Genomic DNA, 16,268 nt, shown 5'->3' on the forward strand with positions numbered 1-16,268 from the left:
AGCATTTTTGCATCTCATTTGTTGCTATTGTCGTATTTTATCAGATGCAAAAAAAAAAGCTAAGTAAATAACCACATGATACTGTCAGCATTTACAGACCATCAGTGCTGTCTAAGTATCAGCAGCTGAAGACCCTGTCCACTGTATCCTACCAAAGAACACTTCAACAACCACGATGGAGACTTTAGAGGAACAAGGAGAAAAGGGATTTTGTGGGTTATTTTCTAACTCTCAAAAATCCCAACATGATGTGCTTTTGCATACTGCTTTGTATCGTTCAGCCATACTCTACTCAGAACTTTCCCTTCAACAGAACACCAGGCTGCATGACTCCTACTTCATAATTTACTCTGAAAGATGTCCTGTACTTTATAATCCAGACATACACAACGACACTGATGCAAAGATACAGATACAGCTGCAACACTTTCTCCCATTTAAAGCAGAAGGAATCCATGAGGACAAGGCACAAACCAACAGCAAGAATCACATCTACAACTATTTCATTCATTCATATGATCACACAAGTCGAGTACAACACGCACCGCCAAAACACTGTGTCCAGATAAACACAAAGACTCAAAGCCTGCATTCACACACAGACCCAGCACACAAATAAAACGCTGATACGCAAACACAAGGACACAGCAGATATAAAATTACACTGCATGCGCTCACACACACACACACACTCACACTCACACACACACACACTCACACACACACACAGTAAGCGATCTGATCTGGATGCCTGAGGCCGGCCTGTCTGTCTGTCTGTCTGTCGGTCCAGGATTCATTCATCAGCTCTCAGCTCTCCGTCATGACTGAAAGGCTCTGTCCTTCTAGCACAGAGAGACAGCGACTGAACAGGGAGGAGAGGGACTGAAGGAGGAAAAAGCAAAAACAAGAAACAGGCAGAGAGAGAGAGAGACGCCAACACTGACTGCTTCACTGTTTATCCGACTGCTATGAAGAGCTACCGATTCCCAGCTCATGATAGCTACAACACGCACAGACATTTACCTCATGTCCCCATGGTAACCTGGAGATATGGAGGGACAGATCTAACTATAGAGCTTTTCACTCAGCAACAACACACACAGACACACACTATGCGTCACATATGGCTCTCACACACTTGCACTACGCTGGTGTGTCTCACACACCAACACAGAAAACATGACGTCATCCACCGGAGAGCAGCAGACGACTGGTTTGTCTCAGTCCAGGGAAAGTCAGATAATGGCAGTAAAGTCAATTATTTCAATATTGCACACCCCACTTTTCAGTTTTTTATTTGTTGAAAAAGTATAAAATATCCAATAAATTTCGTTCCACTTCACGATTGTGTCCCACTTGTTGTTGATTCTTGATAAAAAATTACAATTTTATATTTTTATGTTTGAAGCCTGAAATGTGGCGAAAGGTTGAAAGTTCAAGGGGGCCGAATACTTTCACAAGGAACTGTATGTATATATAGATTAATCATATATTGTCTCTTCAAATTATTAAAATAATTGACTTTACTGCCATTATCTGCTTCTCTAACACATTAGTGTGTGTGTGTGTTTACAGTGTTTGCAAAATACCTGTCTGCAGTCGAGCTTAATATCAGAATATTCTATTACTGTTAATCCCGCTATGAATATTAAAATACGCCGAACCATTTGTCCTGTATCATAGCTACATGTATGACGTTTGCAGCAAAAACAATAAAAATAAAAACGCGTGAAAATCAGTTTAATATTCAGAGTTCAGATGGATTAAATGCGCTGTCAAACAGCGCTGAGTGGAGCGGGTGACCGGACCAACAGGGCTGCCGTATTTCTCGCTGCGCAGCACCCCGAGCGGCGTCTACTTTGTTGCGCGAGCAAAGCACATTGGGAAATGTGTACCAATAATAGCTAAATTAGAGTTATTATTCTAACCCTGTTATCCGTTTTGTCCATTTTCCAATTGTGCACAAAATCGGAAAAACGATTCGTTATCCGTTTTTTCGTTTTGGGTCTGGAAACAAATATTGAAAAAAACGAGTCGTTATTTCGTTTTTTTAGTTTTGGTTTTATTTTGAAAAACGAATGAACGAATGATACACGGATTCACTAAAGCCAAAGTATTGCTAGATAACCTAACATGCTGAAAACAGGCCAATGAGCTTTTTGTTTTCGTTTTGAATGCTGACTGCTGGAGAACCTGGAACCTGACTGAACTGTGTTTCACTCAATATTTCATACCCATATCGTTGTCTGACAACAGAAACAGAGAAATGTGAACGAAAAGAGCTTTTTAGGGAAAGCAGAAGAGAAGCCAACTTGAGTTTAGAAACCTTTATACTGTACAGAGTTGGACTTACTGATGCCAACACATTTTCAGCATCAACACCGCCCATTATGGTGCAGCAGCTCCACAGAGAAAACACATGCACTGCCACTGAACTCAGTCAATGTTTATGCAAAAAACTATTGTGTTTACATCAGAATAATCTGTAAAATGTTAAAAGAATAACATGGTTCTAAAAGCTGAGACTGACTGGTGAACTGTAGAAACCCTTGCTGCTAAGACCACAGATGGAAATTAGCATGATGCTAAATCATGATGTCTACACACACATATATACAGGGTTCTCGCCAGCGCATTTCAGTGTAACGGGCCGTTACGCTGTCAGTTTAAAAGATTACATTGTGATTAGGGCCGCTACGCTGCCTTTCAAGTTGGTATTGTGTTTTGAGCACATTTGCTTGCGTAATATTTCCATATTTATGTGAGAAAACTTCTTTATTGGGGCAGTTGGCGCTGTGAAAAAGTTATTTTGACAGATGACACCATGTGCGTTTGTTTTTATCGACTTGGTGCCTATCTAGGTTAATTTATGTCTCCCCACCTCAGCCGTACTTTCCTTGACTCGTTCCCGTCTAAAATTAAGAGTCGCTTCCAATCTCGGGGTTACAGTTAGCATGTCTCGGTTGTTTCCGTGATGCCATGTATGGTGAATAGTGACCTAAATCACGAGCATTTGGAGCATCTGCGTGATGCTCATTGGCTGACATCTGGGTCGGCCGCTCGCGAGATTTAATGAAGGCTATTGAACATGCGCATAGTGTCGGGCCGTCCCCACCTGCCGTTACGCTGTAAAAAAAAAAATCCTGGTGAGAACCCTGATATATATATATACACTGCTCAAAAAAATTAAAGGAGCACTTTTTAATCTAAGTATTGCATCAAATCAGTGAAACATGTGGGATACTGATCTGGTCAGTAAGTAACTGAGGGGCTTTTTAGTCAGTTTCAGCTGCTTTGGTGTTCATAAAATTAACAACAGATGCACTAGAGGGGTAACAATGAGACAACCCCCAAAACAGGAATGAGTTTACAGGTGAAGGCCACTGACATTTTTTTCCTTCCTAATGTTTTCTGACTGTGTTTCACTATTTTTGCATTTGGCTAGGGTCAGAGTCATTTCTGGTAGCATGAGGCGATACCTGGACCCTACAGAGGTTCCACAGACAGTCCAACTCCTCCAGGATGAAACATCAATGTGTGCCATTGCCAGAAGGTTTGCTGTGTCTCCCAGCACATTCTCAAGAGCATGGAGGAGATTCCAGGAGACAGGCAGTTAGTCTGGGAGAGCTGGACAGGACTGTAGAAGGTCCTCAACCCATCAGCAGGACAGGTATCTGCTCCTTTGTGCAAGGAGGACCAGAATGAGCACTGCAATAGCTCTACAAAATGACCTCCAGCAGACCACTGGTGTGAATGTCTCTGATCAAACAATCAGAAAGAGACTTCATGAGAAAGGTCTGAGGGTCCAATGTCCTCTAGTGGGTCCTGTGCTCACTGCCTGGCACTGTAGAGCTTGATTAGCATTTGCAATAGAACACAGGAATTGGCAGGTCCACCACTGGTGCCCTGTGCTTTTCACACATAACAGCAGGCTCATCGTGAGCACATGTGACAGACATGAAAGGGTCTGGAGAAGCCGTGGAGAACGTTATGCTGCCTGTAACATTGTTCAGCGTGACTGGTTTGGTGGTGGGTCAGTGATGGTGTGGGGAGGCATATCCATGGAGGGACACACAGACCTCTACAGGCTGGACAATGGCATTCTGACTGCCTTTAGGTATCAGGATGAAATCCTTTGACCCATTGTCAGACCCTACATTGGTGCAGTGGTCCTGGATTCCTTCTGGTGCAGGACAATGCCCAGTCTTATGTGGTAAGAGAACTCATGCAGTTCCTGGAGGATGAAGGAACTGATACCATTAGCTGGCCCCCATGCTCACCTGACCTGAATCCAATAGAACACCTTTGGAACATTATGTTTTGTTCCATCAGACACCATCAGGTTGCTCCTCAGACTGTCCAGGAGCTCAGTGATGCCCTGGTCCAGTTCTGGGAGGAGATACCCCAGGACACCATCCATCGTCTCATTCAGAGCTTGTCCCGGCATCGTCAGTCATGCATACAAGCACATGGAGGCCATACAAACTACTGAATACCATTTTGAGTTGCTGCCAAGGAATTTCAGAAAATGGACCAGCCTGCCACATCAGTTTTTCACTTTGATTTTGGGGTGTCTTGAATTTAGCCCTCCTGGGGGGTTGATCATTTTCATTCCCATCAAACAATGTGGCACTTTTCATTCCTGACACATTATCCAGTCCATATCAATGCTAAGATCCAGTTTGTTTTTTCCCTGCATTGAAATATGATGTGTTTTCCAAGTGTCCCCCCTACCCCCCTTACAGCTAATATAGCTTATACACTCTTGGGACATTTCAACAAGGGGAAAAAACTTGATTTTCATCAGCAGGGGTGTTTCAGAAAAGCTCCCGTTATTTTGCTGTCGGTTACAGGTTGCTGTCTGATCTCAGTCACCTACAGCTTCTAAATCCTGCAGAAAGCCCCTTTCATTTCCACAATCCTACTGTGGGTTTATGCTGAATCAGAGTTGCTTATTTCCCCTATTTTGCTACATGTCTATCAGCAGTCAGTTATTTTCTCTCCATGCAGTTATGAGAACCAATAATTTTGAGTAGTAAGCAGATGCAATGATTCACAAAATATGACAGCACTTTTTCTATGGTACCAAAAGTCCTGTAGATGCTCTATCTACCAGAGACATGGGACAACAGCAAGTGCAACAGGTCAGATGAGAACAACCACCAGCTTGTGTGTGGACATATTAAGTGTCTGAGCTGATGATCAGGGACAAATTATAGACAGCACAAGTCCAGAATGCAAACTGTGTCACATTTTGAATGAAAGGAGAAAATATCCAGAACTAATCTATGCAGCTCAAAGACATCCACACCTGCACCCAGATTTTAAGCTAGAAGAGTTTCAAATGTCACTTTATACATGAGCCTCAGAGCAAGAAGATCCACGGCCTGGGATCTTCCTGCATGGAGTCTCCATGTTCTCCTGTACATGTGTGGCTTTTCTCCAGGTTCTCCAGCTTCCTCCCACAGTCCACAAACATGCTGAGGTTAACTGGTGATGGTGGAGTTCTGTGTTAGCAAAGCATGTGAGCAGCAACACAATAAGGTAACAGCTCATTTTCAAACATATCTGATATCATGATATTTTTCTGATAAATCGTCTATCAGGAATGAACGAATTCACTGGTACTGGTATCATGACATCCCTACTCTGCAGTAAACCCAGCCAACTATTCACACAGACAATCCTTCCATTTAATTATCCTGAAGACATTTTCCATGATGACTAATAAGTGGCTAACCACTAACTGATATGTGTGCAAAAACATGACATTAATTGGTTAACATTGACTCCAGAGGTTTGAAACTGAGTTTCCAGAATGCTTTTTAACGTTCTGAACTACATGAAAGGCATGTGGTTTCTACAAATGTGCTAAAATTACACCATTTACTGGAGCCAGAAATCATGAACACATAGAATCATCAGATACTGACCGATGTATCTGTGGCATCCTGTTTGAACAGAGCAGAGAGAAGACAAGCACAGACGCAAATGAAAAATTAAAGTAGTAAAATATCTACAGTATCTGGAGTTTCCATTTTCCAGCACATGGGAAATGTATGAGTGGATTGCAGATTTTTCAAACAATGAAAGAGATTCAACTCTTTGTTTTCTATGGCATTACAGATTTATTACACGGTACAGAGAATTTTTTACCTGCCATGGATGCACTGTTTCCATAGAGGGGCAGAACCTTATATTGTAATGAATAATAAGCCTGAGAGGAGCAGCAAACGGCCAGAAACTGCTTGGGGTTCAGAGGGCTAAAGGCTGAGTTTGGGTCTGCTGGTCTAACAGTTTATCAGAGCTCACCTTTTCAAATGAAGACAACAAAGCAGACCACAGAGGCACACCACAGAGTCTGGTCTGCGTTTTGAAGATGTCTAGGCTCAGTTCCTTCATTCTAGATCTGACAGTAAAAAATCCATCCTAGCATGTTTTCATTGATCTGTCTGGTTCTGTCTATCACCTCTGCTTCCCTTCCTGTCTCTACTGTCATATCTGTAGGATTCTGCCTCTCTCTTCATCCCACTGTTTCTCTGCGTCATAATCATTCATCAGCCAGCACAAGTTTAATGCCATCTGCACAGCCACTTGTTTTCTATTCATTTGAAGATCATAGGAATGAAAATATTGACATCATACTCGTGCTCACTGTAAGCTATAAACCAACAAAGAAAACATCTTAAGAGGAATCAGGGATATATATAGTTAGTTTTTCCAACCTGTACAACCACTTTCTAAACAGTTTCACCACCAGCACTCATTCCCACCCACTAGCAGAACATTTCTTGGGGAAACACCATCTCTCTTGATCCCACTACATCTCCTCCCTCTCTCCCCTCCCTCATTTTGTCAGTTAAAAGAATGTCATGCAATTGTGTCTGGATCGTAACTTGGTCTCATCCTTTAAAAACAGTGCAAAGCATCAGCTGGCAGCCAACCGGCACAATGAGCACTTAAGCAGTCAGAAGGTCACCACATGACCCAGTTTGGCTGGACAAGAACACAGGTTCTCGACATTCAGAATGAAATAAAACTAATCAATTACCTCTTAGTTTTTTATTTAAAAAAAACTCTATAAAGGTAAAAAGAGGGTAAATGTGATGTGAAAAGTGTAGCAGGCTGATAAAACTATGTACTGATGCTGTGTTTTTGATTTAGCGGTAATACAGAGGAATTATGTGAGCTACAGAATTCAGCAACAGACCGAGAAAAATACTATTCATATTAATAGCATGCCAAATATTTTACAAGCACTGCATTGGGTTAGAGTTGCATAGTAAGTAAAAATAAGAGTTTTAAGCTTTAACTGTAGGCTCTTGGTTCCAATTACACATGAACTAAATTGTGTACACGCTGATAAAATCAGCCACAAGAAGCTTCAATGAAGTCCCCACCTTTGACACAGAACAATGCATTTCTGTAAAGAGTTTGACATCTGCTATTTCCACATCAGTTAAAGCACATGCAGACATTTGTCCTGTCAATGCCGACCCGTTGGAAGTCCTACAAAGTCAGCAGCAGCTCGGCAGCTCTTGTGCAGACATAGATAAGATGATTTTCCTTCCATAGGAAGGATGATAAAATACTTTTAGAAAAAGCAGGAGCAGCAATCTGCCACTGTGAGAATGCTGGGCCAGTCAGGACAGATTTCTCCCTTGGCGAGGTTTGATAAACATGTTCCTGAACTCCTCACAAAGGAGCTCCACCAGACACAAAAACACAGTGTATTAGAAATGCACCAGTATCTATCAACCAGTGGGTGGAATAATGCAAAAAATATCACTGCCCCTATAATGAAAGTGCAAGTACACTTTGTTTTTGTTTAGCTCTACACTGACAGTCAATAGAAACTTTGAGACCATATTTTTCAACATAATTTTTATTTTGAAGCCCAAACTGTATTTTCTTCATATGAATCATTTGTTTAGCATATCGGCATACAGAAACAAAAATCTAAAGTTTCAAGAATGATTTCAAAATAAAGAATTTCACAAAAGAAAACGGGAACGGCCAAACACAAAGTCACAGCAGTCAATACCGAGTACGGCCTCCATTTGCTTCGATGCAGGCACCAATCCGTCGGCGCATGCTTTGGACCAGGCTTCTGATTGTGGGTTGGGAACAGCCCATACGCCTGGATACATCACTGTAGCTCAAAGCGGCCTCCACCATACCCAGTGCCCGGAGACGTTGTTCATGTGATAGACGCGGCATGATGCTGTTCACTGGACTAACGATGGGGGCCTTTTTTGGGCCTTTATATAGGCCTTCAAACCCATTCTCACATTGTGCAGATACTCACTGAGTATTGCTTGGTGTGTATTTGGTTCACTTTTGCAAAGTGACCAACCCATGTGCAATGAATCATGACAAAATGACAACTCATCATTATCTCAACTACCAGGGCACTAGATCATCAGTAAATCCACCATGAATCATTACAAACCCCCCCCAAAGTAGAATTCTGCCTACATTTCTACCTCAAAGTTTCTACTGACTGTCAGTATAGTTTTACATGCAGTGTTTACTGCAGGCATGTTGTTTTTATTGATTACATTCTTTATACATAGATGCACATTTTGGATAAATGCGATGGATTTATTTTGTGTTTGCTTTGTGATAAGACGGGGCTCCAGACTGCAGCTTTCTATGACTAATTCAAAAGACAGGGATGCTAAATACGAAGGCGTGAGCTACAAATACAGCCCCATTATTTAATGTCATGACTGTCAAACACTGTAAGGGATCAAGAGTTCTGTATGAGATAGGGCTGGACGATATTGACCAAAATTATATATCCTGATATAGCTTATTTTATATCCCGATACGATATACGTAACGATATAGCATATTTTTGGTCAATTCAATGAATGAATGGGACCGGGCAGCGGCATACCTTACAAAGTACGGTAGTCTGATCCTTGTCGGTCTTTTTAAATCCAAACCACCGCCATACGACAGAGGTTCCCCCTCTTTTAGGTACAAGCTCGTCGGTTTGAGCTGGTTGTTCATGTGCATATTTCCCAGTTTGCATGTAATTGTAATCAGCGTTGTAGGAGAGAGGAATAATGTGGAAGAGACCAAAAAGTGAGTATAAAACACCCAAAATATGTTTTTGAACTAGAGGCTAAATGCTGTGGTTTATTTTAGTATGACCGTGAAGAAACATTTTCATTTATATCCCGCTCTGTAAGTCTGGATGGGATCTGTAGTGACTTTGTGCATGCGCGATTTATTGCCGTCTGGCCGGGGAGTGATGTGTCCTCTAATCAGACACTGGGTCTGCTGTGGGGTTACTGGACTGACAGCCTGTGCTCTGGGAGGGGGAGAAGCTCACAGCAGCACCTGCTGCTTGTTGAGGACAGTAACTGCAGAATGATCCCAGTTTTCCTGTCAGAGTCTCCAAAACGGCAGAAAAAGTCGCTAGATTTGTCGCTAGTCGCTTTTGACCAAAAAAAGGACACTTTGGAAAGTCGCTAGATTTAGTGAGAAAGTCGCTAAGTTAGCAACACTGCCACGTGCCTGGGCTTGCCGTAAGGCACGTCGGTGACGTAAAATACTGCAATAAAGCATGTTTTGCGACACTGCGATATAAACGATAGGATCTTCACATAAAACGCTGGAGATTTTCTATCGTCATATCGCCCAGCCCTGGTATGGGAAGTCATCTACTGTCACTGTTGCACTGCACTTTGGTGACAATAAAATGAACTATCAGTTCATTTTATAAATAAAAGACCATTCATACCCTCTGATGAGGACAGTTCAGACAAGCAATCATTTGACAGAATTAAAGGAGAAGTATCTTATGTGCTGCTGTCAGTGTAGCCCAGCATTTGAGGGGAAAACTAAGTTTGCCTAACCTTGCCAGCAAGTTGATTTCTCGCGATATTTGTGAGTTCACAAATCTCTCAAGAAACCATCTTGCTCTGCTCCCGCTTTCACTGTTTGTACAGAGCCAAGTTAGCACGGGCCAATCACGCAGCAGTATTCGTGTGTGGGGCGGGATATCCGGGTGTGAAGACGACACCAAGCGCCAGTAGATCAAAACAAACACGGCAACGGAGGACAACGATCGTGTAGATGCTGCTATTAAGTCAGTTTTAGCTGAATCTCCTATCGCTTCTTTGAAGGAAGAACAACGAGAGGCGCTTTGCACATTTCTGGATGGTAAAGATGTTTGTGCTTTTTTACCTACGGGTTTTGGTAAGAGTTTAATCTACCAATTGGCTCCGCTCGTTGTGAAGATCCCGCGATTGGCTAAAAACAAACCTGTCAGAGGCGGGACATACTGTTGCATTGTCCAATCCGTGCCTCTTTCCTCCGAACGGATTTACATGGAGCGGTCCCAGATTGATATTGTGGAGTACTATCAAGTACTACACAATTATTAATCTGGCTATTGCCAGGTTAAAGTTTGCCGACAGGATTGCAGACTTTTAATCTGAAACTCTAAGAAAGCAGAAAGTGGGGACACACACACTGATAGAACTGCAGCACCTCGAAATTGTGATTTTTTTTTCTTAAAGCATGAATTTGCTGTGCAGCAAATTAATATTTCTGCAAAATGGATGTGCATTACTGAGTTATACTGGAAAAGGACTTCATGTGTTGCACTGGTGTTGATTAAAGTGGTGCTTTTAGGGACTGCACTGGTGCAGCTAGAACTTACAGTTAGCAGCACCAGCTGTCAGTAGAAAAGGTTTGTCTGTATGCACTGTAGGTTTACTTTGACACAATGTTTTAAATAGAAAGTAGTACACAAACACTAACAAAAAGGAATGCAAACATACAGGAGAGTAGACACATTGAACAAGAAACTGCAAAGCAACTAGTGCTGTAGTCCAGTAATAATAAAAGGTAATGTAGTGTAATGTCAACACAGTATATTACTGTACAGATCAATGAGCACCCACATCATCAGTCACAGCCCCGAGGTCAAGAAAGATGTCTAATGCTGAACAAAGGTGAAACTCTGTTAATGATTAGTGACAGCAGAGGTTCTTTATCGGGCCGATGTCAGACGTTTGGTCACACCACAGGACTGGAAATGAGGCACGGCATTTTCTCCATATTTTATTAAAGGAATCATCTGTGATGCCAAAGGAAGAGAGTCCTGATTATTGAGTGGTATATTTAGACTGTTGTTGAGAGGGACAGCAAAATGGCAACCAATGATCTGTTTCCATGCATGGAAGTCTCTGATACACTGAGCTGTACTCAATCTGACATAGCTACTTTTTATGTGCTACTTGATCCAAATTCTGAAGGTCCTGTTTCAAAACCACCAACTTTATAAGCCCTTAATGATTGACATGATATGAATTAAAGATGAACTAGGAGGATCTAAAGCCTGGGACTGATGAGCCTGTACAGTGGTGGACAGGATCTTACAAAGGGTCTGTGGCATGTATGGACACCACTTCCTGCAGGTTTAAATGTGAGATGCAGTCATGTTCTTCAGACTTCACATTCACTGGCTGCAGCTGAAATGACATCAAGTGAGGCTAAAATGTGAAGCTTCTCCCTGAATGTTTAAAGCCCCATTCTTCTCTAACAGTAATTAGAGACAGAGTCAAGGCTAAGTCATTTTTCACATTCTGCAACGCTCCGTAACGGTACAGAAAGGTTTGGACTCTCATAAGCATTTCCTGAGCTAACAGTGATCCGTTAACACATGAACAGTAGAAAGCTTAACATCGATTTAATTATTAGTGTTTTTTAACAATATAAGGCTATTCCACAGATTATCCCAGTACTGTTGAATTACAGAAAAAGATTCATTTAAATATTAACTGCAAAAAACAGGCCAAAACTGTAAATAAAGCAGATGTCAAACACCACTCCTGCCAGTTCCTGTTATTATGTTTGACAGTAAAATCATTTCACATTGTATTTAAATCAGACAGAAATCTTTATTTTACAGATATCTGTCATTATTTGAAACTAAATCTATGCATATTTCATAGGGCTGACCCGAATAGCAGTTTCTGGGCTCCGGATATTCAGCACCCATTAATGACGAATATCAGAATATTCAGGTCCACTCCGTAGTGTCCGGGGGGGGGGGGGGGGGGGGGGGCAGTCTGAATATTCTGATCTCAAAGTTAATATTTGGATACCAACGTCACGACCAAATATTCGGATATTTGGGTCCAGCCCTAATATTTCATAGAATTTCTAGCAAAGCACAAAATGTATTATTTTACATGCTGAGCAATAAAAATGTTTCTGAAAAGTAATTTGTTCATTTACAACATTTGACAGTGAAACTACACTTTTTTATAACTGTATTCAAATCAGCCATGAATATATATTTTCCTGATTTATGCACATTAAAGACTGAGAAATGGTTCATCACTTCACATTTTACTTTATTAAATTCCAAATCTGACAGTTTACACATTGACTGTTAAAATCCCAAACTGCCCACCTGTCGACATCAAAAACTGATATTTGTCGCAATTCACTCTTTTACAATGTGTGAGTTTGCTCTATCTAAATCAGCTTAAAAATACCACTACGTTACACAGATCCGTCACCATTTTTACAGCTTTGAATTCTGCAGTATTCCACTTTTTACATTCTTTGTTCTGTATTTCTTCTTCCACTCTTGCTAACAAATTCTCCCTGTCTTTTTTGGTTAAAAACCCAGGCTTTTATTAATTCATTTATTTTTACAGTACACTTAGAGCTGCATTGACTCAGGGTCAGCTCTGGACATACCTTGTTCAAACCTTAGAGAAGTGTTGTGAATAACTTTCATGTAATATTTGGGAGCGTCCAACATTAGTAGATCTGTGGGTGTTTTCCAGACATGATGCTAAACTGGCAGAGATCTTCCAGGTGATAGTGTGTGTTATAGTGTGTGAAAGAGGCAGGACATTTTCTTGGTTTTCTGTGTGTCGATGCAGAGAGCCAGCTGACTGAAGCCTGGACTCCTGCCACCATTTCCAAAAGAGGCTGTTTGCTGCTACTGTCAAACAGAAAGAGTGTTTAATCAGGGAGCTGATTCCTGCAGCACTGGTTGTGCATTTCCTTGAAAGGTGAGAGTTGCTGCATGGTGTGTTTGCTCTACAGATTTCAGTAACGATTATCTGGTTACAACAGACTTTAAAACTTTCTGCCTTGCAGTTATATGGCTTAGCCAACCAGGTAAGTTTTAGCTTACATCCATGTCTCCTCAGACCCTTATAGAGTATGACAATAGACAGTCCTTTAAACATGGCTGCTTCACACAAACACACTCCTTCAAAGCGGCGACAGAAGATCTGAACACCACAGTCTCAGTGTCACTGATTCAGTATGTCACTACAGGTGAAATATGGCCACAGTCTGCCCTCTTGTTACTGAGTTAGTGTTGAAAAGGACATTAAAATGTGACAGTAAAGCAGACTTTTCACCTTTTGGATATAAATGTCATCATTTTGTCCTATGAGACATTTTTGCTAAATTTGACCACAATAAGTGAATGAGTTGGTGAGTTCTGTTCAGATGTCACAGGAATCTCTGACCACCAAGTGGACGTTTGTGTCAAATCTGAAGAAATTCTGTGGAGCATTCCTGAGATACTGCTGACATGACAATGGTAGGAAAAGCCCCAAACAGCCCAGACAGGGGCAAAACAGAGCAGACTTTAATGTCCAGTATATAACTGTCAGAGGTAAAATTAGCACACAAATCTATTAGTCAAAGCACAGCAAAATAAAGTAGTCAGCTATTTAATAATGAACTAATTATTTAACCCACTAATAAATACATTAAAAAACACAAAGGCTTTCATGTTCTCTTCTCAAATGTGAGGATTAGCTTTCTCTGTTTTTTTAAACTGTTGAATAGGCAAATAAGACAAAACCTCAGATTGCTAAAAGGACTGATAGGTACTACTTTGAACTTCATAAATAATCACATGTCCTTTAAGGACTGCTTCCTCTTTGGCTCATAAACAGCCAATCATATCGCTGTGGGTTTCATGCAGGCATCAGGTGGCGGCAGTCACCTGAGCATCTTTTTATGTATTCATATCATTTATTTATTCATGTTCTCATCAACATCAGATCCCTTTAGAGTTTATTTTATTTGTTGTCTTTATGAGCCTCAGGGTCAGATCAATTTAATCTTTATGTCCTTAGGTAGATTCGTCGATGAGTGCACATGTAATTGTGTCTGCTTTTCATTGTTGTGGTTAGGCCACATTGGAATTACTATCTGTGTGCCTCTGTCTGATGAAATGGCAAAAATGGTTCCATTCAGGCAGTAACCTTTGTTCTGTTGGAGTGGATTAAAATTCAGTAATCAACAATGATCAATAAAAATAGACTTTTTTTGTAGTTTCATCACAGAGCCCTACTAAACTATACACTATATTCATGAAATAGTCTGTGGGACAATGCTTGGAGACGTCTGCTTCACTGACACCAATAAACTGATTCTATCTCCAGTTTACAGAGAAAGACTCGATTCCAACCAAATCCCTTCAACACGTCATACCGAGCAAAACTACCAAGAAGGTCACTTTAACAGGAGACTTCTAGCATCATGTGTTCTGGTCATGGCCTCTGAACAATCATCTCATTAAGGCAAACAGTGTCAACACCACCATCCTTCCTGTGAGGAAGTTACATCATCAGACACTAAGTACAGCCAACTAGTCCGCCTGTTGAACTCAGTTAATTCTAGTTGACACAAACAACTACAATGTCTGCTCTCGGCGTTTTGAGGATAACTTTTCTACCAAAGTATAATAATGTCCAGCTGTAGATGGTATGTTTTTTTCTGAGGCTCCTGGGATATTTTCTCTGACTTAGCAGCCACTGTATTATGTATAATAGAGTGATGTAACAGATTTACAAATAGTTTATGGGGTTCACACACCTAGACAGTAAAAGCAACATTTCTTCTGACATCTTCCATCATGTATGAACACGTTATGCAGCCCGCCTCAAGCTCAGAACGTTTAAGTATCAGGTTCAGGACAGTAAAAGCTGGTGCCATGTCAAGATGTATTCCACCATGACAAAAACAGTCTGAAGACTGAGATTCTGTGCAAACCGAATGAACCGATTATCTATTCCAAAACATTAGACAGGTTTACAAAATACAGAAGGTTCCAATATTGATATCTTATCAACCTGAAAAACTCCCCGTCAGATTTGCTTTCAATCGATTTCTTTGGGTCATCCATACCGTAGGGCTGCTGCCAACCAACAAAATTATTTAATTCATAAATTGGTCGCAGGGGGGCAAAGAAAATCTAAATGTAATCTCAAGATGAACTAAATCAGCCTGAGAGAAATTTACCTGCTATCATTCTAAGCATAAATGACTTCAGCAAATTCAATCATTTTTCATGATTAACTTATATTAAAATTATAACGACGGACTCAGACCAGCATGCACCTGTCCATATTCATATGATTTCTGAAAATGTGACTATCAGCCATCACTCCCAGCACAAGAACTACTGAGGCATACAACAGAGCAGTTAGAATGCTGTTTATAGATGATCTGACATGTTGGTGGTTGAACTGCTGTTTGCAGAGTTTACACCTGATTTTCATTAGTCTGAATAAAATGCAACCACACCGATGTCTGAATGGACACGGTGTCAGTTAGTTTAGAGCCAACTATGAGTAAATATTTAGTAAACATTAAATAAGGTAGACCTAATGGTTAGACCTGTTCAAAGCTGGAAAAGCGTCAGTGTTTTATCAGGTAGTCTGTTTCTCTTGAAGCCAAAAATTAATGGATTATTTTAGGAACTGCGTTGATTTAGTGTTTTTCTCCTTAAAGGTAACACCAGCAGAAGTAAAACTGGGTTGAAAAAGAGTTTATCAATGAAGTAATTGACCTGGACACACAGCCCTTCCATATTTATAGACACTGAACCTCAGTGTTCTACGATAAGTGATGTTCCTTCATCTCAGTGGACTACCTGAGCACTGTCATGTCTGACTCTTGACACCCTTACAATCATTAGCTACGTAAAAACTGATTTATGTTCTTCTGTTATCGCCACTGAAAGTCACAAATATTGGAAAACCAGACATTTCACTGAAATAAATGTAAAATATGTAATTAGACATCTGTAATAGTCCAGTAACCAGTAGAAATGTGACTTCTAAAGCTGTATTGTGGTGTCCTGCTGCAGTATTCTTAGGACTGAACACGCACAATGCCAAAGCTGAGGCAGCCAGGAGGTCTTTTTCTGCCAACAATGTCTAATTCACACACAGATTTAAGGAGTGTTGCAGAGCTACATT

General features: G+C 40.9%; 1 protein-coding gene across 1 annotated transcript in view; it reads right to left on the reverse strand.

The window, feature by feature from the left end:
- slmapa (sarcolemma associated protein a) overlaps positions 1 to 16,268 on the reverse strand; it is a 102,142-nt gene that overhangs the window by 71,354 nt on the left and 14,520 nt on the right.

This window comes from Acanthochromis polyacanthus, chromosome 5, assembly GCF_021347895.1.
Source record: "Acanthochromis polyacanthus isolate Apoly-LR-REF ecotype Palm Island chromosome 5, KAUST_Apoly_ChrSc, whole genome shotgun sequence".
Taxonomy (NCBI): Eukaryota; Metazoa; Chordata; class Actinopteri; family Pomacentridae; genus Acanthochromis; species Acanthochromis polyacanthus.